Genomic DNA, 27048 nt, shown 5'->3' with positions numbered 1-27048 from the left:
AAAAAATCTCTGACAAGTCACATGAAAAACAGACAATTTAGATCAAGCCATACTTAATTATCAAAACCTGACATATCACCAGCTCTTGAAATGCTTTTTTCCCTTTACGTACCTGTAGGTTATACTCTGGCCAGTCTTTCTATTCCAAGTTTTTTTCATCATCCTGCAGACACTATCCCCAATTGTATACCTGCCAAGGGAACTCAAGTAGCATATCTGAAAATAATAATAATAATAATAATAATAATAATAATGATAATAATAATGATAATAATATTATTATTATTATTACTATCACTATTATGATTTATATTTTTTTAGATATTATTATTAGTAGTAGTATTTCATGATCGATGTGACAAAATATGCTTGTATATAGTTCTTTTTTGCCATGGTTTTGCAAGCAAATTTATTTTCTCTAACTTGAAAAAATTTGATAACACTAACTAAGCAACACAATGTGCTAACAGCAATTATAAAACAAATTAACCACGGTGAATCTATTAACTTCATAAATGACATTCACTCAAAGATTGAATTAAAATAGCCAAAAAAAATATGTAATAGTGTATATGTAGTAAAACACCTGTTACATGTTCATCTCTAAACATATTTTGGCCTACATCCGTAAGACAAAACAGCTGACCACTACATGTTCACCCCACCCCAAAAATAATTATTCAGGCGCCCCAGGACTTGCATAATGCATATTGAGGTTCACAACAGCAAATACAAGTTAAAACAGTTTTTCTAAATAGCAAATAAGGCCCAATTTACCATCTTCTTGGAGAGTTTGGGATTCTCCTCCAACCTCTGGCAAAGGCCCTCTAGTTCCTCCACTGAATCACATGGCATTGCAAGAATTTCTTCTCTATATTCTGTGGCTGGGCCTTGTGTATGAACTAAACCTTTCCTTAGGAGGGCCAGCTGCTCCAGCAAATTCTCAATATTTGTGTCCAGTTTCATAAGTACACTGAACTGGAAATCTGTAAGAGATTTGTGATGAAATTAGTTTTGAAAGATCAAGATCATTATTATAAACTCCTTATAAAGATCTATACAGTGAACATGGGTTTAACAATGAAAAATATTTATGGAATGAAATACATGGTTTTTGTACAATTTATATGAAAATAAATAAAACTTTTCTCTGTAATCCTTTATTCTTTTATTCCCTGGACATGTTGTTTCACTGCTGGTGTCTGTAAAGTCTGCATTCAATGTAGATGGTTTAGGCGTCTGACTTACAGATTACAATAGTATACCTAAGAAAGGAAAATAAAAAACCCAATGGAATGAGGAACAGAGTAGACACGTCAATGAAAAAAAATTCATTGTTTATTTGCACAACTAAGTCTTGAACAGTATGTTTTATGACCTATAATTTAATTAATTAACATCTCACAATGTTCAGAAATAACAGTATCTAAGCTACAAGAGCGTGTGCTTTCATGTCATAATCTTCCATTTTCCAAACAAATTTTGATGTTGACTCAATATGTATGACCTTAGCATTGAACACTAGCATTCAGAATGTGTACAATGACAAGAGTATTATCAACTAAAGTGACAACAAACCAATGAGTTTTACGTGCACTGAACATAAGCATTTTTAAATGATACAAAATATGTTTTCAGTTTACGGCCACAAATTACCCAACATTATGTCAAACATAAACATAAGCATTTTTAAATGATACAAAATGTGTTTTCAGTTTACTGCCACAAATTACCCAACATTATGTCAAACATAAAACAGTTCTACTACCTTAGATCAGAATTAAATTCATGAATACAGTGTATAATTGACTTACTCATATTTAGAGAGCAGTAAATGAAATAAGAGATTATATAAAAGTCAGCACCTGTAGTATTTGTTTCATTATTCTATAATGTACATTTTTTCCATCCTCAATACTTACTACTTGCAGAGGGACTGGCAGAGAGAAATCTTTATATTCTCCACTCCAGATTGGATGGGGATGGTGATGGTGTTGTCCTTCTGGATGCAGCTAAATGTACAAAAATAATCACTAGTCCTTAATTGCAGTAAAAGAGAAACAAAGAAATCAGACTGGAATATTTGGAATGTAAACAAAATGCATACTGGTCACAATGACCACTGTATATAAGGCAGTGATACAATATATCACAAAATGCATTCTGTTTGAACAAAACATCTAATCTCATATATACAGCATCATGAGTAAGTAAGTACTCTTAAACACATCTTATTAAACAGTCAGAAAAATGATGAAATTTATACACATTTTTGATAAGGAATTTCTAATTGTGGCATGGTATAAAAGCAATTGATAAAAAGAGACCAGATAAACTAAATAGAACATACCAGCAGGAAAAGAGGAAATCTTGGAGTCTGCAAAATACTCTCCATTTCAGGAGATTTTGGATGAGATGGCTGACCGGAAAGGTTTCCACTTGAGATTTTCATCTCTTTTTCAGTTCTTCATTTTCATCTGAAATATCAATGAGAACTTGTAAATACTGTATGACTCCTTGAATACACTGACTCCTTGTGACATACAGGGTTTACAGAACAATCGCTAGCAATATTCAACACTTTTAAATCAAGCTGGTGAATTTTCACCGTGAAATGTATCCGAATGCAGTAAACAATCCCAGATTAAAGACAAAATAGTGTACAGAAATGTGCAATAAATTAGTCAAACTCCAGACAAAACAAAGATATGATTTATCTCTGATTCATAATGACTTTTCTTGTGCTACACATTTTACAAATGCAAATTACATTGAATTTTGTAAATTAAATGGTACAATTAAGATATGTATATCAAAAGATTACTAATCTTCAGCTTTCCATTAATGCTAAACACAAGTATCAAGTAATGTATTTAGTCTCTCACCACCAATAAATGCATTATTAAGTAATCATCTTATATTTACCATCCTGACGAAGAGTGCACCAAAGTCATGTGAACTTGATCCAATTACAACATCACTGCTGCTTGAGTGCTTAGATCCAGTATTGCCTTCACTAACTGATGTTATTATTACCTCTCTCTCATCAGCATAATTCCCATCATTTTTCAAAACTGCCATTGTAAAACCTCTGCTGAAGAAACTAACACTAGACCATAATGATTTAAAGAACTACCGCCCGGTTTCTAATCTCCCATTCATATCAAAAATCTTAGAAAAGGTTGTTCGATCCCAGCTTGTCTCTCATCTGAATTCAAACAGTCTTTTTAGCAATGTACAATCTGCATATCACCTTGCCACAGGACACAGATTGTGTCTGCAAATGGAATACACTCCAGCCCAGTTGATCTATGTTGTGGTGTTCCACAGGGGTCTGTTCTTAGACGTGTTTTCTTCATTATATACACTCAGTTGCTCTCAAGTGTCACAGAAGTTGATGCAACTGAAGTTGATGCTACCATCCAAGGTGTAGAGATGTGCATTTCTGATGTGAAATCATGGATGACATGTAACAACCTTCAGATGAATGATGATAAAACTGAGGCCATTCTGATCACAACACAAAGACTTTCTCATTCACATCCTTTACCTCACACAATAAATATCAGCAACACCAACATTAAATTCACACAATCAGTACGAAACCTAGGTGTCACTCAGGACACTACTCACACATATCTTGTGCTGAGACGCAATAGCTCCATTCGCACATATCTTTCAGTTGATGCCACTAAAACACTTGTGTGTTCATTAGTACCTTCAAGACTGGACTATTGTAGCTCAATCCTGTCTGGTTCATCTTGATATCTACTCCAGAAACTTCAAAAAGTTCAAAACATAGCTGCTTGGATCATACTTATAGTACCATAATCAGAGCACACCTCCCCGCTGCTCTGTATCCTACACTGGCTATCCATTCGATCCAGAATCAAACACAACATTTGTTCTCTGTACTACGTTTCACTGACAGACTCTAATCCAACATACCTATCCGACCTCACCTATGTGTACACACCAGCAAGATACTTACGCTACTCTTCCGACTATCGTATACTCATTATTCCTACTATGAAAACAAAGTCATATGGACAGCGTTCTTTTGCATACCAGGGCCCAGCAACGTGGAATGAATTGCCCACTGAACTTAGACACAAAGACACAGTTACCCCATTCAAGAGTGCTCTCAAAACTCACTTATTCCGACTGCAAAAAACAAACTTAAAGACCTAATAATATTTCCTACCTTAAATATTCTCAGCATGCTTTTTATGTTTTCTAATTTCATGGTGTTTGTTTTTGTAATCATATCATTATATATGTTTTTTATGTTATAGGTGTTGTCTAATATTGTAAAGCGCTTAGAGCTTCTAAAGATAGACGCTATACAAAGTCCTCATTATTATTATTATTATATTTAGCTTGGATAAATATTTTTAAAATCAGTGGCCATAACTAAAACAATGGGATTTTGTTTTCTGATGATCAAAGTATGTTGGACACCATCCATGATGTACAATGCTGTCTGACATTTCTGCGCACCTAAGGTTTCCATCTCCAATACTGAAGCAAATGCATACCAAATTCGACCGATTGACGGAAATAAAAAAAGCAATGCTTACCATTTGAAAAGAGGCAATTGTCACTAGAATATTCTATTCAAAATAATATTAATTTTGGACACAGGGGATACCATCCCCATGTTTTCTTGACTCGCGATATGTCGGCCTATTCTGTGCACAGCTTTGAAAAGATGTAATGTTTACCCATCGAGCTATAGAAATGAAATACATTACTGTAGACTGTTTCTGTCAGCAGTTAAGTTGAGTAATTAAGTCAGGTTTATAGCTACTTTTGCAAAATTCAATGTAGAATGCCAATAAATGGCAAGATATATTTTTGCAAACTAAAGTGATCTTGTAAAAAGGTTAGTAAAGTTTAACATTTTATTAAAAAAATCAGCTATTACGTGGAATAGAAAGAACAATGAATAGGATGCAATGTGTTTACGTCTTGCTGAGGGGGAAAAATTACTAAAGAATTTAGAAACAGACTATATGCCGAGGAATTTCTTGAGAATTTATGTTCTAGCGACAAGTTGACATATTGGGTAGCAGACAATTTTGTACGTGTGGGACAACTTCTTGCAAAATTGGAAACTTGGATTAAAATGCAGTATTGTTTTAAGGTATACATTTCCATATTTTATATATTGTATTGTATGATTCTAAAAGATGCATAGTTAATCGGAATTTCTGGGTTACATATTCAAAAAGGTCATGCAGTGAGTCTCCATGTTGACTAATAAATTATTATTTGATCCCCTAGATGATATTTCAATTCTAAATTAAAACCAATAATACTTAATGTTTAACGAAAAATTCGACAACCTGGTGGAGAGGCAAAAATGGAAATAAAAAACTTCCATATAACCTCATCAAATTTAAACTGAATAAATAGGGAAAACTTAATTAAACTAAACAACAAGACAAATTATGATATGATTTTCGTACAAGAAACACATAATAAATTCACTAAAGAACTAATAACTTTTTGTGAGGAAAAATTAAATGGATTTATAATTGTGAATGATTATAAAGGAGAAGATGTAAAGGGAGAGACAGCTACTTTTATCAAGAATAAAATGGGAGTAACTTGGGAGCAAAAAACGAGGGAAACTTTTTGCGGGAAGATTGATACATATTGTGATAGAGGACACTCAAACGACTACACAATGGAATATTTAGTATTGGGGGGCGGGAGACTTTAACTGGGTGGGAGAAACTATAGACAGAACAAGGGGCTTAGCAACAAATGATCATAGTTCAAAAGAAATAATGCGAAAACTTGTTAAAAACCATATTTTAGTATATATATTTAGGAGAATAAATTTATTAAAAACAGAATACACATATGAATATAAAAACAAGGGGGGTAGTAGATTAGATAAATTTTATGTTACGAAATTTGAAGAAAAAATACTCTAAAGCAGAGATAATAGATTAGTAGTAAATGGGGTCACCCTAGCGACAATGGGAATTAGCATTACAGAGACCCCTGCGTCACTCTAGCGACAATGGAAATTTAACATGGGGAAAAATCGTGGGTCACTCTAGCGACAAGGGAAATTAACATGGGAATAAATCATGGGTCTGTCTAGCTACAAGGGAAATTAACATGGGGAAAATTGTTGGGTCACTCTAGCGACAAGGGGAATTTAACATGGAACTATAGTGTGGGTCTGTCTAGCGACAAGGGAAATTAACATGAGGAATAGAGTTTGGGTCTGTCTAGGGACAAGGGGAATTGAACATGGGGAATAGAGTTTGGGCTTGTCTAGGGACAATGGGAATTGAACATGGGGAATAGAGTTTGGGTCTGTCTAGGGACAATGGGAATTTAACATGGGGAATAGATCGTGGGACTGTCTAGGGACAATGGGAAGTTTAACATTACGGAAACCCCTGGGGGATATAGCCTCAAGGGAATTTAACATATGGATATTGAACATGGTGGATCTGTATAGCGTCAAGGGGAATTGAACATGGTGGGACTGTCTAGGGACAATGATGGTAGAGGGTCAAACACAACAGAGACAGAAACATACATACACTAGTAGAAGCGTGGGATTTATATATAAAGCATTACGAAGACCTGAAATCTTGCTGGGGTGTTCAAAAATTTGCATAATTGTAATGATGCTATAAATAGCTATAATCAAGGAAATGCTCAACGACAAAATGGATGTGACTAAAAGTAACGTTAAAATGACGAAATTGTCCCAGAATTTAAAGGAAAATAAACATATCCCCGAAAATTAAGTTACAATGGTTTAGACTAAAATGGATAAAATTAGTAACTACTTACAATATCAACTTCTGTGACGATCGTGGATAAATACCTATGTATCTATAATCAGCTGAAATTCCTATGAAATCCCACTATCTATTTATAGCTCCAACTTGTGGGTTTTTCCTTTGGAAAATCCCACTATCTTTTTATAGCTTCAGCTTGAGTGACGTTCCTGTTTATGAATTCTAGTATATATGTATAGCTACAAAATGTGGAAATCCCCAAGTCGATATTTATAGTCTCAAAATTGCCAGCGTCAGTGACGTCACTGTACTGAACACTAGGGGATAAATGGCAACAGTGTTGCAAGTGGCTGACCTGAATACGCGCTACCGTAGGTAGGTAGGTAGAGTGTATCTGATAGGGATAAAGTGAGTTTTATAGGGACAAACAGAGACCAATACACACACACACACACACACACACACAACATACGCGCGCAGACTCACACACACACACACACACACACACACACACACACACACACACACACAGAGGGAAGAGGAAAAAACAAACCCCAAAAATATACTATCCACACTCGGGAGGAAGAAAAAAAAACAACCAAATATACGATCTACACAACGTACGCGAACAAACACACACACACACACACACACACACAACATACGCGCGCAGACTCGCTCTCTCACACACACACACACACACACACACACAGAGGGAAGAGGAAAAAACAAACCCCAAATATACTATCCACACTCGGGAGGAAGAAAAAAAACAACCAAATATACGATCTACAAAACACACACACACACACACACACATACACGCACACAGAGGGAAGAGGAAAAAACAAACCCCAAATATACTATCAACACAGAAGGGAGGTAATACAAACCCCAAATAATCTATCCACACAAACGTACGCGAACGCATACAAACCCCAAACACACTATCAACACAGAAGGGAGATAATACAAACCCCAAATAAACTATCCACACAAACGTACGCGAACGCATACAAACCCCAAATACACTATCAACACAGAAGGGAGATAATACAAATCCCAAATAAACTATCCACACAAACGTACGCGAACGCATACAAACCCCAAATATACTATCCACACAACGTCGCTAACGCATACAAACCGCAAATATACTATCCACACTCGGGAGGAAGAAGAAGAAAAACAACCAAATATGCGATCTACACAACGTACGCGAACACACACACACACACACACACACACACACACACACACACGCACACCACAGAGGGAAGAAGAAGAAAACCATTATACACTATCCACACGCAGTGAAGAAATAACCCTTTATATATATACTATCAACAGAGAGTGAAGAAAATAACCCATTATATTCCATCAACACAGAGTGAAGAAGAAAACGTTTTTTGAAAGCACCCAAGCCCTCACCTGCAATGACCAACTCTGCCAAACACCTACACCTCACCCACCCCCACTCCCAACACTACAAAACCCATTTAACCCGTTATTTTATGGCATCAGTGTGTGATTTAGGAAACATCAAGACGCAAAATGATAGACGAATAGATTGACTGTTGTTTACGGACTTGCATGCCTAAAGAGCGTGCGTGAAGGAAAACATCCTTCCATTTCAATTCTAACTAAAACATGATCTAGAGGGATAGAGAGAGGTGAAAGAGCACAATTTCATAAAGTGTGAGTAAAAACAAAACACGCCATCCTTATTATACAATGTCAAGACCAAGAGACACTTACGTTTTCTTTCTGGTCTATTCTCTTTTAGAAGGTAGTATGAAATTTCACATCAGGGCCAACGCATCGGATCACATTGTCAATTTTTCCATTTCCATGTTTTTACTGGCACAAGTTCTTCACCATCTTCAATTTCTTCTTCTTCTGAATCCCTCTTCTCTGTTTCGTCTTGTTTTTGTTTCTTCTCTTTTCTCGTAGGGCACTCTGAATTCCAGTGTCCTTTCTCCTGACAACGATATTAGGTATCTTGACTTTTGTCTCTCTTTCTTAGACGAAGCAGGTATTCTGGAGACAAATACCCATTTACCTTTGCAGATATAGCAAACTTCATTAGCACTTACACACTTTCGTATGACTCTCATCAAATCAACGACCAAAAGAGTAAGTTTTGTTGCCACTTTCGCATGTGAATTATGCTTTCGTATGACTTTTAGCAAATATTTGACCAGCAGGTCGATCTGTGCTGACTCTTCCATCTTCTTGATCGTTTGAGAGCCGAATGAATACTCTGACGCTAAGACACTCTCCTTATATACATGGACCTGCTGCGTATGAAACCTAGTCAAATGTAATTTTGCAATAAGATGAAACGATTTCATTGAGGAAGTAAAAAGCAATGATGTACCGTATCGCCTCACACAAAACCTGAAGTTTTAGTTCAAATCCGTGTCAGCGATTTCGAAGACGATATAACTGAGCTTTCATCAATGCTCTCCAATTATGCCACAAAACCACGAGTCCTGATTCACGCCAAAAGAAATTTCGTTCGGTCCATAAAAAATAGTATCACATCTGAGAAACGCAAAAACGAACTTCCAGAAAACTGAGAACGACGGCTTACACCTACAACGTAAATGTGTGAGTTCAAGTAGTGCTTAAAACTTAGTCAAATTAGATTTTTATAGTCAAGACGAAACGATCTCTTTTCGAACAAGAAAGCAGACACCAAGCGACAATGGCGATCCGTGTCACACAACACTTTTCAAAATGTATATTATCAGAGGTTTGTTCTAGCGATCTGCACGGTTAAATTAAACGTTGATGTATTTTGCAATAAGACGGACACAATTTCCATGGGATCGCCCATGGTACGATTGTTCGTGCATTAGTTTAATTTTTAAAAATATTTTTTTATATAAATCGCCTATAGGATAGACCCAGTAAAGCATGGCCATTCTCGTCACTGTCTGAATAGCTACTCAAGTCAATTCGAAGCGAACGCGGTAAGAAAATAAGTATAGCCAATGAAATGGCTTACAACGGGTGATGCATTGTTTTGTTCTAGGGCTGTGTGGCATAATAATCCCTATGTTCTTGCGTTGTTACCATTACAGTGCAGACAGACTGAAATGTGAACTTACAAGCCCTCTTTGTGTGTGTTGTACCATTTCCTCTTACCACATCAAAATACTGAGCGTCACAGTATTGGTTCGCGTTTTCAAGCTGACCATTTTTTTATATCTCACTTAAACATTTCGACATAAACACTCACATCGGTAGAGTCAGAACAGACGTGTTACAGTATTGAGGGGCATGTTATCTTTTCTTTTTCAAACTAATAAATTTGGGGTTTGTATGAAGTAAAGAACCGAAAGTACAGTGAAACTCAAGGATGATGACCCAATCTGTCTGTCTATTGATGCGTGTATTTACTTAAGAAGAAATATGACCTCTAAAACACAAAGAGATACGGCAAGCATGATTAGATTAAACACAACGATGTTTTCCTTCACGCCCGTGTAATTTAGAGTTTCAATCGTCTTTGAAGACAAACTTGGTCTCCTTTTGTAGGGCTTGAAATAATAAAAAAACTGAAAAATCTTAAGCACTTTGCTATAGATAATTTCATCAACAGACCAAACAACATAAATACCGTTACAACAATAGAAAGCCTTAAATCTTCTATCAAAAAGAAATGCATGAAAAAAATTAAAGATTAACGATAACTAACCAATGAAACCGAATTTAACAAAGGCAATGACATGTGAAGAAATGCCTCTCACTTTGGAAAGGTAGGCGAATGTACTCTGTCGTGCACCGTCAACTTGAAAAAAATTATAAAGAGAGAGAAACCTGAATTCAAAATTCAGTTGTTTCTTTTTCTTCAAAATTGTTTCGTTTCTTTTTTCTTTTTTTTTTTTTTGGAACAAATCTAAGCACTAATATAGAGTGGAAAAGGGAAAATGCACATACAAGCTTTGATATTTCTGAAAAAAGGAGGGGATATTCTTAACGTTCATAACCACCTATATATGCTTGGACTTGTCTGTGACTTATCCACAAAACAAGATATATATATTTCTGGTCAAGCTGCAAGTGTGTGCGTGTTTTTGAAAATGGTAAAAATTGGATATACAATTTTCTCGTGACACTTATAAAGTGAAGAGTCTGTGCAAGTGTCAAAAGCCAAAGTCATATAAGTTTTGTATTTTGTACGGCTTGTAAAGATTTCTACTTTAGAAAATGTGAAGTATCACAAGTTATTATCACAAACAGAAGTGGAACATAGGGGCTTGCAAGAAAGTAAATAACCCAGACAGTTGGTGTCATCAAGAGTGCTAGAGACGGTACCCGAACTTGCTTGCCTGCTTACTTGAATTAAAGTGATTTTCGCTCTAATGGAGCATGTATCACTGGTTTAATAACGCACCGCGTGATTTTTAATTACTCCTGGGGAAGGAAAGAGAGCCTCATCCCCCAGGCTTTTATGTACTCACAGACTATTTTTAAATTTAGCCACTCAGGTGTAGGACTAACTAGTCCTTAACAACCTGACTGAAAGACTTTAAACATGAGTGGGAATTGTCTCACCACACACTCATTTTTCTGTCCGAGCGTGGTAAAGGAGGAAAAAGGTGCTCAGCAAGACAGCCATGGATGTTAAGTACTCACCAAAACGCTAGCCCGTACTTATTTCAAATCAAGTCCCGTTTTTGCTAATGGACAATAAAAGGTACCAATAATGTGTTAACCACCTGTGCAATTAGTTCAAATCTAACGAGTCTGTTAAATTTCCTACTTCCTAACATATCTGTCTAATATTAGTACTTAGTGTACATAAAAATAGCCATACTGATCTTATTTTAAATTATTATGTCTAAGCGACATATACCAGTTTGGTCACTGTTAGGTTTAAAAAGTTAAGTTTGTTGTGGTGTTCCAATGGGTCAAGTTTGTTTCGAGAATAGTTTAGTCAAGGAGGGATACCAAGCCAAATATGGTTCCCTATTTAATAAAAAGCAATCTTTTGGAGCCCTAAAAAAAAGTCTGTTTTTTCTGTTAGAAGGTAACACGTCTCTCTTTTGCTTTCACGTTCTTTCCCGCACTCCTAGTCTCATGATTCTTGATATCAGGAAATGCGTAGCCATGATGGGCGGTAATGTAAGCAGCGGTTTCTACCAGTTGACTGAGGGGGTATCCAGTGTAGGCTTGTCTGTAAAATTGGGGAAGAACTCTGACCCCTAATCCCCATTGAGAAGGTCTTGGTTTAAAGGTGTCTAGAGATTTGTAGGCAACGTATTGTATGGCTGTAATAAACTGCCCTGCTATGTTGACGTCATACAATGCTTGATCTAGCCCCATTTCGGTGTACTTCTCAACGAGGGTCAGCGTCCCCCTCCTCCTCAACCGCCTCAATTTCCTCTTCTGGTTCTGATACTAATTCTTCAGTTGAGGTAGATAGTTTCAAATCCGCTGCTATGGTGTCTGTCGCTGTTATTGGTGTTGTGGTTGTTCTTTCAGCTGAGATTGCCTGTAGTATCGGACTGAGAAAAGAACGTAGTGCCTCCGATAATTACATTTGAGTTTGCCATACCGTTTGTGTAACATAATTGGACCTTTGTTTTGCCACCACTCTTTCCGGGACGGGTTGTTTGTTAGGTATAGTCGGCTGTTGACTAGCTGTTATTTGTGTTCTCGAGGTGGGTGGAGTGCTAACTGGCTAGGTCTGCATTTCTTGCTCCCGCTACGTTCTTTTCTCACTCCGATACTACAGACAATCTCAGCTGAAAGAACAACCACAACAACAATAACAGACAAGCCTACACTGGATACCCCCTCAGTCAACTGGTAGAAACCGCTGCTTACATTACCGCCCATCATGGCTACGCATTTCCTGATATCAAGAATCATGAGACTAGGAGTGCGGGAAAGAACGTGAAAGCAAAAGAGAGACGTGTTACCTTCTAACAGAAAAAACAGACTTTTTTTTAGGGCTCCAAAAGATTGCTTTTTATTAAATAGGGAACCATATTTGGCTTGGTATCCCTCCTTGACTAAACTATTCTCGAAACAAACTTGACCCATTGGAACACCACAACAAACTTAACTTTTTAAACCTAACAGTGACCAAACTGGTATATGTCGCTTAGACATAATAATTTAAAATAAGATCAGTATGGCTATTTTTATGTACACTAAGTACTAATATTAGACAGATATGTTAGGAAGTAGGAAATTTAACAGACTCGTTAGATTTGAACTAATTGCACAGGTGGTTAACACATTATTGGTACCTTTTATTGTCCATTAGCAAAAACGGGACTTGATTTGAAATAAGTACGGGCTAGCGTTTTGGTGAGTACTTAACATCCATGGCTGTCTTGCTGAGCACCTTTTTCCTCCTTTACCACGCTCGGACAGAAAAATGAGTGTGTGGTGAGACAATTCCCACTCATGTTTAAAGTCTTTCAGTCAGGTTGTTAAGGACTAGTTAGTCCTACACCTGAGTGGCTAAATTTAAAAATAGTCTGTGAGTACATAAAAGCCTGGGGGATGAGGCTCTCTTTCCTTCCCCAGGAGTAATTAAAAATCACGCGGTGCGTTATTAAACCAGTGATACATGCTCCATTAGAGCGAAAATCACTTTAATTCAAGTAAGCAGGCAAGCAAGTTCGGGTACCGTCTCTAGCACTCTTGATGACACCAACTGTCTGGGTTATTTACTTTCTTGCAAGCCCCTATGTTCCACTTCTGTTTGTGATAATAACTTGTGATACTTCACATTTTCTAAAGTAGAAATCTTTACAAGCCGTACAAAATACAAAACTTATATGACTTTGGCTTTTGACACTTGCACAGACTCTTCACTTTATAAGTGTCACGAGAAAATTGTATATCCAATTTTTACCATTTTCAAAAACACGCACACACTTGCAGCTTGACCAGAAATATATATATCTTGTTTTGTGGATAAGTCACAGACAAGTCCAAGCATATATAGGTGGTTATGAACGTTAAGAATATCCCCTCCTTTTTTCAGAAATATCAAAGCTTGTATGTGCATTTTCCCTTTTCCACTCTATATTAGTGCTTAGATTTGTTCCAAAAAAAAAAAAAAGAAAAAAGAAACGAAACAATTTTGAAGAAAAAGAAACAACTGAATTTTGAATTCAGGTTTCTCTCTCTTTATAATTTTTTTCAAGTTGACGGTGCACGACAGAGTACATTCGCCTACCTTTCCAAAGTGAGAGGCATTTCTTCACATGTCATTGCCTTTGTTAAATTCGGTTTCATTGGTTAGTTATCGTTAATCTTTAATTTTTTTCATGCATTTCTTTTTGATAGAAGATTTAAGGCTTTCTATTGTTGTAACGGTATTTATGTTGTTTGGTCTGTTGATGAAATTATCTATAGCAAAGTGCTTAAGATTTTTCAGTTTTTTTATTATTTCAAGCCCTACAAAAGGAGACCAAGTTTGTCTTCAAAGACGATTGAAACTCTAAATTACACGGGCGTGAAGGAAAACATCGTTGTGTTTAATCTAATCATGCTTGCCGTATCTCTTTGTGTTTTAGAGGTCATATTTCTTCTTAAGTAAATACACGCATCAATAGACAGACAGATTGGGTCATCATCCTTGAGTTTCACTGTACTTTCGGTTCTTTACTTCATACAAACCCCAAATTTATTAGTTTGAAAAAGAAAAGATAACATGCCCCTCAATACTGTAACACGTCTGTTCTGACTCTACCGATGTGAGTGTTTATGTCGAAATGTTTAAGTGAGATATAAAAAAATGGTCAGCTTGAAAACGCGAACCAATACTGTGACGCTCAGTATTTTGATGTGGTAAGAGGAAATGGTACAACACACAAAGAGGGCTTGTAAGTTCACATTTCAGTCTGTCTGCACTGTAATGGTAACAACGCAAGAACATAGGGATTATTATGCCACACAGCCCTAGAACAAAACAATGCATCACCCGTTGTAAGCCATTTCATTGGCTATACTTATTTTCTTACCGCGTTCGCTTCGAATTGACTTGAGTAGCTATTCAGACAGTGACGAGAATGGCCATGCTTTACTGGGTCTATCCTATAGGCGATTTATATAAAAAAATATTTTTAAAAATTAAACTAATGCACGAACAATCGTACCATGGGCGATCCCATGGAAATTGTGTCCGTCTTATTGCAAAATACATCAACATTTAATTTAACCGTGCAGATCGCTAGAACAAACCTCTGATAATATACATTTTGAAAAGTGTTGTGTGACACGGATCGCCATTGTCGCTTGGTGTCTGCTTTCTTGTTCGAAAAGAGATCGTTTCGTCTTGACTATAAAAATCTAATTTGACTAAGTTTTAAGCACTACTTGAACTCACACATTTACGTTGTAGGTGTAAGCCGTCGTTCTCAGTTTTCTGGAAGTTCGTTTTTGCGTTTCTCAGATGTGATACTATTTTTTATGGACCGAACGAAATTTCTTTTGGCGTGAATCAGGACTCGTGATTTTGTGGCATAATTGGAGAGCATTGATGAAAGCTCAGTTATATCGTCTTCGAAATCGCTGACACGGATTTGAACTAAAACTTCAGGTTTTGTGTGAGGCGATACGGTACATCATTGCTTTTTACTTCCTCAATGAAATCGTTTCATCTTATTGCAAAATTACATTTGACTAGGTTTCATACGCAGCAGGTCCATGTATATAAGGAGAGTGTCTTAGCGTCAGAGTATTCATTCCGCTCTCAAAGGATCAAGAAGATGGAAGAGTCAGCACAGATCGACCTGCTGGTCAAATATTTGCTAAAAGTCATACGAAAGCATAATTCACATGCGAAAGTGGCAACAAAACTTACTCTTTTGGTCGTTGATTTGATGAGAGTCATACGAAAGTGTGTAAGTGCTAATGAAGTTTGCTATATCTGCAAAGGTAAATGGGTATTTGTCTCCAGAATACCTGCTTCGTCTAAGAAAGAAGAAGAAATTGAAGATGATGAAGAACTTGTGCCAGTAAAAACATGGAAATGGAAAAATTGACAATGTGAGCCGATGCGTTGGCCCTGATGTGAAATTTCATACTACCTTCTAAAAGAGAATAGACCAGAAAGAAAACGTAAGTGTCTCTTGGTCTTGACATTGTATAATAAGGATGGCGTGTTTTGTTTTTACTCACACTTTATGAAATTGTGCTCTTTCACCTCTCTCTATCCCTCTAGATCATGTTTTAGTTAGAATTGAAATGGAAGGATGTTTTCCTTCACGCACGCTCTTTAGGCATGCAAGTCCGTAAACAACAGTCAGTCTATTCGTCCATCATTTTGTGTCTTGATGTTTCCTAAATCACACACTGATGCCATAAAATAACGGGTTAAATGGGTTTTGTAGTGTTGGGAGTGGGGGTGGGTGAGGTGTAGGTGTTTGGCAGAGTTGGTCATTGCATGTGAGGGCTTAGGTGCTTTCAAAAAACTTTTTCTTCTTCACTCTGTGTTGATGGAATATAATGGGTTATTTTCTTCACTCTCTGTTGATAGTATATATATAAAGGGTTATTTCTTCACTGCGTGTGGATAGTGTATAATGGTTTTCTTCTTCTTCCCTCTGTGGTGTGCGTGTGTGTGTGTGTGTGTGTGTGTGTGTGTTCGCGTACGTTGTGTTGATCGCATATTTGGTTGTTTTTCTTCTTCTTCCTCCCGAGTGTGGATAGTATATTTGCGGTTTGTATGCGTTAGCGACGTTGTGTGGATAGTATATTTGGGGTTTGTATGCGTTCGCGTACGTTTGTGTGGATAGTTTATTTGGGGTTTGTATTATCTCCCTTCTGTGTTGATAGTGTATTTGGGGTTTGTATGCGTTCGCTTACGTTTGTGTGGATAGTTTATTTGGGGTTTGTATTATCTCCCTTCTGTGTTGATAGTATATTTGGGGTTTGTTTTTTCCTCTTCCCTCTGTGTGTGTGTGTGTGTGTGTGTGTGTGTGTGTGTTCGCGTACGTTGTGTAGATCGTATATTTGGTTGTTTTTTTTTCTTCCTCCCGAGTGTGGATAGTATATTTGGGGTTTGTTTTTTCCTCTTCCCTCTGTGTGTGTGTGTGTGTGTGAGTCTGCGCGCGTATGTTGTGTGTGTGTGTGTGTGTGTGTTTGTTCGCGTACGTTGTGTATATCGCATATTTGGTTGTTTTTCTTCTTCTTCCTCCCGAGTGTGGATAGTATATTTGTGGTTTGTATGCGTTAGCGACGTTGTGTGGATAGTATATTTGGGGTTTGTATGCGTTCGCGTACGTTTGTGTGGATAGTTTATTTGGGGTTTGTATTATCTTCCTTCTGTGTTGATAGTGTATTATTGGGTTTCTATGCGTTCGCGTACGTTTGTGTGGATAGTTTATTTGGGATTTGTATTATCTCCCTTCTGTGTTGATAGTATATTTGGGGTTTGTTTTTTCCTCTTCCCTCTGTGTGTGTGTGTGTGTGTGTGTGTGTGTGTTCGCGTACGTTGTGTAGATCGTATATTTGGTTGTTTTTTTTTCTTCCTCCCGAGTGTGGATAGTATATTTGGGGTTTGTTTTTTCCTCTTCCCTCTGTGTGTGTGTGTGTGTGAGTCTGCGCGCGTATGTTGTGTGTGTGTGTGTGTGTGTGTTCGCGTACGTTGTGTAGATCGTATATTTGGTTGTTTCTTTTCTTCCTCCCGAGTGTGGATAGTGTATTTGGGGTTTGTTTCTTCCTCTTCCCTCTGTGTGTGTGTGTGTGTGTGTGAGTCTGCGCGCGTATGTTGTGTGTGTGTGTGTGTGTGTGTATGTGTGTTTGTTCGCGTACGTTGTGTAGATCGTATATTTGGTTGTTTTTTTTTCTTCCTCCCGAGTGTGGATAGTATATTTTTGGGGTTTGTTTTTTCCTCTTCCCTCTGTGTGTGTGTGTGTGTGTGTGTATGTGTGAGTCTGCGCGCGTATGTTGTGTGTGTGTGTGTGTGTGTGTGTGTGTGTATTGGTCTCTGTTTGTCCCTATAAAACTCACTTTATCCCTATCAGATACACTCTACCTACCTACCTACAGTAACGCGTATTCAGGTCAGCTAGTTGCAACACTGTTGCCACTTATCCCCTAGTGTTCAGTACAGTGACGTCACTGACGCTGGAAATTTTGAGACTATAAATATCGACTTGGGGATTTCCACATTTTGTAGCTATACATATATACTGGAATTCATAAACAGGAACGTCACTCAAGCTGAAGCTATAAAAAGATAGTGGGATTTTCCAAAGGAAAAACCCACAAGTTGGAGCTATAAATAGATAGTGGGATTTCATAGGAATTTCAGCTGATTATAGATACATAGGTATTTATCCACGATCGTCACAGAAGTTGATATTGTAAGTAGTTACTAATTTTATCCATTTTAGTCTAAACCATTGTAACTTAATTTTCGGGGATATGTTTATTTTCCTTTAAATTCTGGGACAATTTCGTCATTTTAACGTTACTTTTAGTCACATCCATTTTGTCGTTGAGCATTTCCTTGATTATAGCTATTTATAGCATCATTACAATTATGCAAATTTTTGAACACCCCAGCAAGATTTCAGGTCTTCGTAATGCTTTATATATAAATCCCACGCTTCTACTAGTGTATGTATGTTTCTGTCTCTGTTGTGTTTGACCCTCTACCATCATTGTCCCTAGACAGTCCCACCATGTTCAATTCCCCTTGACGCTATACAGATCCACCATGTTCAATATCCATATGTTAAATTCCCTTGAGGCTATATCCCCCAGGGGTTTCCGTAATGTTAAACTTCCCATTGTCCCTAGACAGTCCCACGATCTATTCCCCATGTTAAATTCCCATTGTCCCTAGACAGACCCAAATTCTATTCCCCATGTTCAATTCCCATTGTCCCTAGACAAGCCCAAACTCTATTCCCCATGTTCAATTCCCCTTGTCCCTAGACAGACCCAAACTCTATTCCTCATGTTAATTTCCCTTGTCGCTAGACAGACCCACACTATAGTTCCATGTTAAATTCCCCTTGTCGCTAGAGTGACCCAACAATTTTCCCCATGTTAATTTCCTTTGTCGCTAGACAGACCCATGATTTATTCCCATGTTAATTTCCCTTGTCGCTAGAGTGACCCACGATTTTTCCCCATGTTAAATTTCCATTGTCGCTAGAGTGACCCAGGGGTCTCTGTAATGCTAATTCCCATTGTCGCTAGGGTGACCCCATTTACTACTTAGATTACAAAATTTCAGATCATAAATGGACAGTTTTGGAATAAAAGTTCAAAATTATGATGAACCAAGAAACTGAGCGTTCCAAAACTTTCTATACAAATTGTTTACAGTTCCTAAAGCTGAACAATACATATGACAGGTAAGCATGCACGACATGCCAGCTCTCTCGTAAATGCAGTTTATGATAAAACGGTCCCAAATAGTTCCTAATAAATGACCTTGTACTGAGTATGTTTGTGCATATTATGCACGCAAATACTCTTAAGATAGGGCGATTTCTCAAAAGCAACAAATTCAAATAAGGTTCTAATTAGCGCAAACAGTCTGCAATGTATGTCATTGCGCAGTATTGCAAATGACGTGTTCCCATCATTATCAATTTCGTCTATCAAGACATTACTACGCAGCTTAATCTTACATTTTGATAACGTACCAGTGGGAGGGAAAGAAAAGAAAGTAAGCAAAAAGGATAAGGATAAATAGACAATTATGGTTGGACAGTATGTATATAATAACTATATGAGATAAAGTGCGTACCAAGTTTGTATTGGTATACAATAAGAAAGTCATGCATTTTTTGGTTTAAGTTTTATCCACATTTTGAGATTGGAATAATAGTCATAATCCAAATTTTCCCCGACTTTGATTTGTTCGTTTCTTCGTTGTACAAGGACGAATACCATCGTCATTACTGGATCAGACGGAAGTGTAATCGAATATAATAATTGTACATTGTACGGAGATCGCGAGTTCCGTTCTACCTAGTGTACCATTAGACTAATTTTTTTCAAGCACGTAATGTGTTTTGAAAGAAAGTAACTTAATTTCATCTTATGAAAGTTGAAGCGGCTTTACAATTACTCTGCTGCTAAACACTCACTGATGTAAATAGTGAAGTAATGAACTTGTATTAGCTGATTGAAATGAAGAATTATTACATTAGTGATGTAGGCAGCCTAGAACTCCCCGTTGCCATGCCACTATAAATGTGTAATGCTAAAACAAAGCAATACTGGAATGCATCAACTGGATAGGCGAAATATTAGGTGGAATACATTATTCCCGTATTCCTACTCAAGGTACAAAAAAAAATAATACTGACCGTTCTAAAAGTTCGTTGATAGAATCTGCAAATAGGGCATAACTAAACAACTCTCTTATAGTAAAGAGCCCTGATCTTATTGGTATTTTGTTATCTCAGACAATCCGGAAATTATGTATAAAAAGCATGGTGTCCGATACAAAAGACATTGTCTACTGCGGTATGATAAAAACAATTATGTATTAACTAAAGAGTAAATGAGTATAATACACAAAGAAATATACCTCATTTGCAAAAACATATATACAATTTTATTGTTTCATTTCGTATCATTGCAAAATCATTCCAGTTCAAACTTGAATGAATTAAGAACGTTCACTGAAATAATGTAATCTAAGACACAATACATTGTGGACCTGCATTGATGTAATGGTTAGTAAAGAATATTTATTACTTTGTTGGTCTCACAAACATTAATATTGTAAAAAGAAAAGAATGCAACATTTTAAGAAACATACTTTTCGTTGAAAGGTTTAACAATGGCTTTGGCATGTAGGCTCTACTGTTTGTTTTATAAAATATGTTCAGTTGGATGTTCAGTGAAATGTCTCGCTTGTAAATGATGTAACCCATACTAGCGAACAATAAATGTACCATAGACAAGGATTCTTGCTCTTCTTTGGGCTTTGCTTAAAGCAACTCCACAGTAGTTAATCGGTAGATCAGTGGCTGTAGGTCACTCAAACGACGCGATAGTAGATACTGTGAGTGTTGATCGTAGATGAGTGGCTGTAGGTCATTCTAACTACGCGATGGCGGTAAGTGTGAGTGTTGATGCGTAGATGAGTGGCTGTAGGTCACTCAAACTACGCGATGGTAGTAAGTGTGAGTGTTGATCGTAGATGAGTGGCTGTAGGTCACTCAGACTGCGGGATGGTAGTAAGTGTGAGTGTTGATCGGTAGATGAGTGGCTGTAGGTCACTCAAACTACGCGATGGCAGTAAGTGTGAGTGTTGATCGTAGATGAGTGGCAGTAGGTCACTCAAACTACGCGATGGCAGTAAGTGTGAGTGTTGATCGTAGATGAGTGGCAGTAGGTCACTCAGACTACGCGATGGTAGTAAGTGTGAGTGTTGATCGTAGATGAGTGGCTGTAGGTCACTCAGACTGCGCGATGGTAGTAAGTGTGAGTGTTGATCGGTAGATGAGTGGCTGTAGGTCACTCAAACTACGCGATGGCAGTAAGTGTGAGTGTTGATCGTAGATGAGTGGCAGTAGGTCACTCAAACTACGCGATGGCAGTAAGTGTGAGTGTTGATCGTAGATGAGTGGCAGTAGGTCACTCAGACTACGCGATGGTAGTAAGTGTGAGTGTTGATCGTAGATGAGTGGCTGTAGGTCACTCAGACTGCGCGATGGTAGTAAGTGTGAGTGTTGATCGTAGATGAGTGGCTGTAGGTCACTCAGACTGCGCGATGGTAGTAAGTGTGAGTGTTGATCGGTAGATGAGTGGCTGTAGGTCACTCAAACTACGCGATGGCAGTAAGTGTGAGTGTTGATCGTAGATGAGTGGCAGTAGGTCACTCAAACTACGCGATGGCAGTAAGTGTGAGTGTTGATCGTAGATGAGTGGCAGTAGGTCACTCAGACTACGCGATGGTAGTAAGTGTGAGTGTTGATCGTAGATGAGTGGCTGTAGGTCACTCAAACTATGCGATGGCAGTAATTGTGAGTGTTGATCGTAGATGAGTATCTGTAGGTCACTCAAACTATGCGATGGCAGTAATTGTGAGTGTTGATCGTAGATGAGTGGCTGTAGGTCACTCAAACTACGTGATGGTAGTAAGTGTGAGTGTTAATCGTAGATGAGTGGCTGTAGATCACTCAAACTTCGCGATGGTAGTAAGTGTGAGTGTTGATCAGTGGATGAGTAGGTGTTGATAACTCAATCATTTTGTTGGTTAGTATGTGAGAGTGTTGATTAATAAATGATTGATTGTTAGTTGCTGAAACGGTATGCTGGTCAGTGTCGGGGTTGGTCAGTATATGATTGTGTGTCGGTTAATCTAAGCGGTGCATTGGCTAGTAGGTGTTGTTGTAACATTAAGTTTTTCCTCGTGATCAGCGTCATGTTTGCAGCAAAGTTATAAAGGGCAATGAGAAATGTTATATTTCCCTTATACAGCTAGTATCATACTCATGCTAAACCTATGATGGTCATTTAACCATTGTCATAATGTTAATCATATTGACTAATGTTAAATTCCCACTGAGCTGACATTATATGTTGCCCCTTCACAATTACCTTCAGTGCGCAATTCAGGTGATGTGCATCGCCATTGACTTGGCGGTCTTGAGCACTGTTATTTCAAGCCGTTTTAAAGTTTATATTGAATTTTCAGTCTAACTCTTACCCTTCTATTTTAGACAGAGGAAATTTATATTCCATGTTTTGCTATTTTAATGTTGCATCAGCATTCGCAATATACTATCTTGATTTCTACTTAGGAATGTGAGAAAACTAACCATTTATTAAGAACTGGTGCTGGATAGGAAAATTCCACCGAAGGATTAAAAATAGTCGGAAAAGCACCGAGAGTGATGCAAATGTCAGAGCCTTGCTTGGAAGTTGCATATAAAGAATTCTATTCACGTGGCAAAAGAAAACAAAAAAAAGAAAAAAATCCCAAAATACTGAAAGAATATAAATCCATGTCTTGCCATATACTCAGTTACAACTATGTATTCCTAGAAGTCACATTGAGACAAATAAAATCGTGATATCGAATCACGATAATGTACTAAATGCCACGTGTATAGTTCAGGACGTACGCATTGTCGACTTTTTTTGTCTTATATAAATACCGATGTCCCTTCTTGTACTTATCACATTAAAACAGAGGCAGACCACAGTCTCGTGAAAACTGTACAGTGAGTGAAAATCCCCCGCACTCTGAAACAATGAAACCCGTACTGCTTGTTGGCCTTATTGGTGAGTATTTTGTTTAGCAAAAAGTCCAAAATTAAAACATAGTGGTCAAATACACAAAAAGGATATACACAGACATAGATCCATGCAGATCACAGATAGAGAGACAGATATTTAAAAGCTCTCTTATACTATCGCAATACTATGCAGACTATGATTTTCATAGATAATAATGCCAAAGATAAGTATCTATTATTATTGTCGTAAAAATCATCATTATTATTATTATTATTATTATTATTATTGTTATTATTATTATTATTTTGTTATTTTCATTATTATTATTATTATTATTATTATTATTATTATTATTTCAAGTTTTTGCTGAGGTCATCAAACTTTCACATATATTAAAATCCTATCTTTAATACCAGCCTGAAATTCCTAAAACTTTTCAACCACAAAATTCAAACGAAAATCAATTGTTCCATTCGATAAAATCTCAATGCTGTTTTATAGTTCTAGTGAAACCAGAGCTGTGTTTTTAGGCATTTATTATCGAAAGCTTCTCATAGTCCCAAGTACATCTGTTAAGTCCAACATATCCCGTAAAAAACATTATAATCTTAGGCCAATATAATGTAACAAAATGACGAAGTAAATAAAGGTCCATTGCATAATAGAATGCATATGGAAATAAACGCTGATATACTAGACTGCAACACAAAGCTCGTCCATTTTTTAAAATACTTTTTCAAATAGATAAACACAAGACGTAATCGCACGTACTGCTTATGAAAGAAAAATAGAAAGGAAAGAAACCATATCTGAATAATTAGTACTCTGGTTTGTCTTATCCATTCATGCCAAAATGTATAAACTTCCAGTTAAGCAATGTCCAGTTGATTTTTCCCTTGAAACAAAGACGAATTTGAATCAGTACCAAAGTCTACGTTAAATGAATCAGATGCGAAAATATATTCACATGTATTGAAACCAAATTAATTCAATTGTGTGAGCATGATATCAATTTCAATAAAAGCATTGCATGATATAAACGTTATAGCAGCATCAATAAACACGTACATGTAATTATAAATAAGGTTAGAAATTTTTGTTGAATTTGGAAAGATATTTTATTGTGAAATATCGCATTACGCCTCCATAAAATTTGCTGTTAGCGACTGAAATGATTATTTTTGTCCATCGAGTTACATTTCTTATATTATCACCTTTATTTATTTATGTTCGATGTCTTAATGCTGTTTCATATTCGTGTAAATTTATATTTTCAAGTTGAAGAAACGTCAGTTATCGGCCATGGTTTCTTATCTTGTCCTTGCTCAATGTAAATCATATTTGAAGAACATTCAATTAAAATCATATTCTTAATCGAAATATTGTGGTTACGATCAATTATGGTCCATCAGGGCCTTGAGGCCATGATATCTCTTCCACACGCTATGTAAGATGCTCACGTGACTCGTCATTCTGATTCTCTAATATAGTACGATTTTACATTAAGTCAGTGGACAAATGAAGTTTGTGTATCAATGGCCAGAGAACATCAAAGGCAGCCGACACAGGTCGGTATTAGAGCCTGCAACGAACTAAATGCGAATCTAGCGCGCTGACCACTTAACCACTGTGTCTTCCTTGTGTGTTACAAAATAATAAACAGAAAAAGAGGTAAATCTAGCTGAGAAGAATACAGTTGTATGCAACATCTCAATGTGTTTAGAATATCTACTCCATTGAATGTCTGTATATACTGTTATTACAAAGAGGCAACGAAATGTTTTATATCTTTCTTTTTAACACCTGGATTGGTGTCTAATTTTAATTATAGATTCTAACAATTATTATAAATAGTGGTGTATGATTTATTGCCAATGTTCAGATGTCAGAGGCATTACATTTTCTTTAGCACAGATGCATTTTTATCTGTTCAATAGCATCCTTCATCCTGTATGTAGAGGCATGTGATAAAGACGATGACTGCAATATAACCGATGGCTGCATCCTTGGAAAGCGCTGGAGGTGCGTGCTGGGAACGTGCATTTGTAGCCCCAGTCGATTGAATCTGCGTCAGACCCTAATTCGTAAGTTGTGTTTAATTATTATCAGTATCAAACTGTGCCATGCCATACTTACTGTCGCCTACCTGTTGCTGGAGAAGATCGCAATTTGCGTTATATCGGTTCCTTTGCTAACAAAAAATGTACTCTTATGACTTTCGTGCTTCTTCACGACGTGATCCCACCCGTTTGCTACACCACTAAAGATAAAGACGCCAAATCTTGGAGCATGACAAGAAAAAGTGATGTGAACAACAGTCTGAAAAGTCTATTCAACCCTCTCCTCCTACTCACCCCTGACCATGGCTAGAAATGATGAAGATGGCATGGAGGACTGAATGCCAGAATCAAATGGACATATATATGCTGCTGCTTTTAAATTAGTCGCTCACACACACACACACATATACATATAGATATATGTATGTATGTATGTATGTACGTATGTGTATCTGTATATATATATATATATATATATATATATATATATATATATATATATATATATATATATATATATATATATATATATATATATATATAATGGGATATTAATCACCATGTATCTTGTATACGATAGAGATCATGGGTTCACTGACTTCGACTGAAACACCTGTTTACCATAAACTGTTATGTTTTTCAGTGACAACCCGACCCGACCCGAAAAATGCGGTCATTTTAAGCGAAACTAACCACAAGTTTATTATTACTGCGCCCACTGCCTTAGGTGCATCCATCGGACCTCATACCATCTCGACTACACGCACTCACTCAAAAAGGGTGGAACATAGTATTGGATATAACTATTTATGCGTAGCAGATACACTTGCATGGAGACCCAATAGTTAACTCTCAAAAAATAAACAGTCACTCCGGATTCGTCTCACAGAAAGCAAGCATACAGAGATTGATATGAAAAGTTCAGTAGATGGCGAATTAATTATTTTTCTCTCTCTGTCTCTGTCTCTCTCTGTATTCATATATACATAAACGTACTGACAGACAAATCGAAATTCGGTGGCATAAAGCCATAAAGACAAAGAGGCAGAAAAACACATCCGTGTATATAGAACTGATTACCTCCCTTTCTCTTGCTTCCATATTTATTAACTTAGTTACCTAAGTGTCTGCTTAGTTACCAAAGTAAAATGGGACATTTTTGTTTCTGCTTCAGGATGTTCAACAAAGTCAGAATGTACATCCACCATTTACTGTACGCAGGCAGGTTCCTACCCACATTGCTTTGATGGAGAATGCCATTGCATGACCCTCGTCGACCACGGGAAGTGATTCCGTCAATGTGGCTATGACAGCGTATTTAAAAATAAATAAAAACGAAGAAAACAGTAAATGATAACTCTTACATTCTTGCATTGGTATTTTTGACTAGTAGAAGTTAAAGTCAAAATATCATCATTATTACCAAGTGCCAAGCGAAGATCATCTGCTTGGTGTTTTTATAAGATAAACAATAATAAATAGAGAGGCTCTGGACATCAAGAGTATGATAAATTTTGAAATGGCAGTTATGCTTATTATAATTGCTTAAGTACCGATGAAAAATATTAGCCACAGTACAGTAGTTATTAAGAAATTATAATGTTTTTGTGTCAAAGTTCCAAGAATCCCTAGAGAGTCGATGAAACTTGAGCCCGAAAGACGAAGGTTTCAACACACCTGAAGGATTCGGAGAAAGTTGATACCAGAAATAACATGTAAGAATATAAGATCGGTATTCTTACATAAAAACAAGCAAGAAAGTTTTTTTTTTTATATGAAGCCTTAAGTGGCGCCGATTCATATCGTTGGCTTCACTTAATCTTTTCCGATGCTTCCGATCAGCTGGTGTAAAATGGATGAGCGTCTAGCATGATGGCCAATATCTAAGATCTCTTGGTAAATAACATCTTTAACGAATAGTTAATTATAACATTTGTCATTTATGGGGAACTACACACCAGTTCCTTTGTTGCAAAGGAGTTGAAACATCCCCTCTGTGTACATCGTCATTTCTATCT

The 27048-nt window shown here is 36.9% G+C and overlaps 1 long non-coding RNA gene across 2 annotated transcripts in view; it reads left to right on the top strand.

Annotated features, from left to right (window-relative positions):
• Positions 1-26395, top strand: part of LOC149780120 (uncharacterized) — a 42668-nt gene extending 16273 nt beyond the window's left edge. The window contains exons 1-3 of one of the 2 annotated variants that reach the window (XR_016414878.1): positions 22869-23015; positions 24908-25054; positions 26205-26395. This is a non-coding gene — a long non-coding RNA (uncharacterized LOC149780120). Of the gene's footprint in view, positions 1-22868; positions 23016-24907; positions 25055-26204 lie in introns of those variants that run through there. The other variant, XR_016414879.1, reaches the window with a different exon arrangement.
• The last annotated feature ends 653 nt before the right edge of the window (positions 26396-27048 follow it).

Source organism: Sinohyriopsis cumingii, chromosome 16 (assembly GCF_028554795.1).
Source record: "Sinohyriopsis cumingii isolate HCF-2022 chromosome 16, ASM2855479v2, whole genome shotgun sequence".
Lineage (NCBI taxonomy): Eukaryota > Metazoa > Mollusca > Bivalvia > Unionida > Unionidae > Sinohyriopsis > Sinohyriopsis cumingii.
The sequence above is the reverse complement of the archived record's forward strand: the minus strand, read 5'-3'. Positions and strand labels throughout refer to the sequence as shown.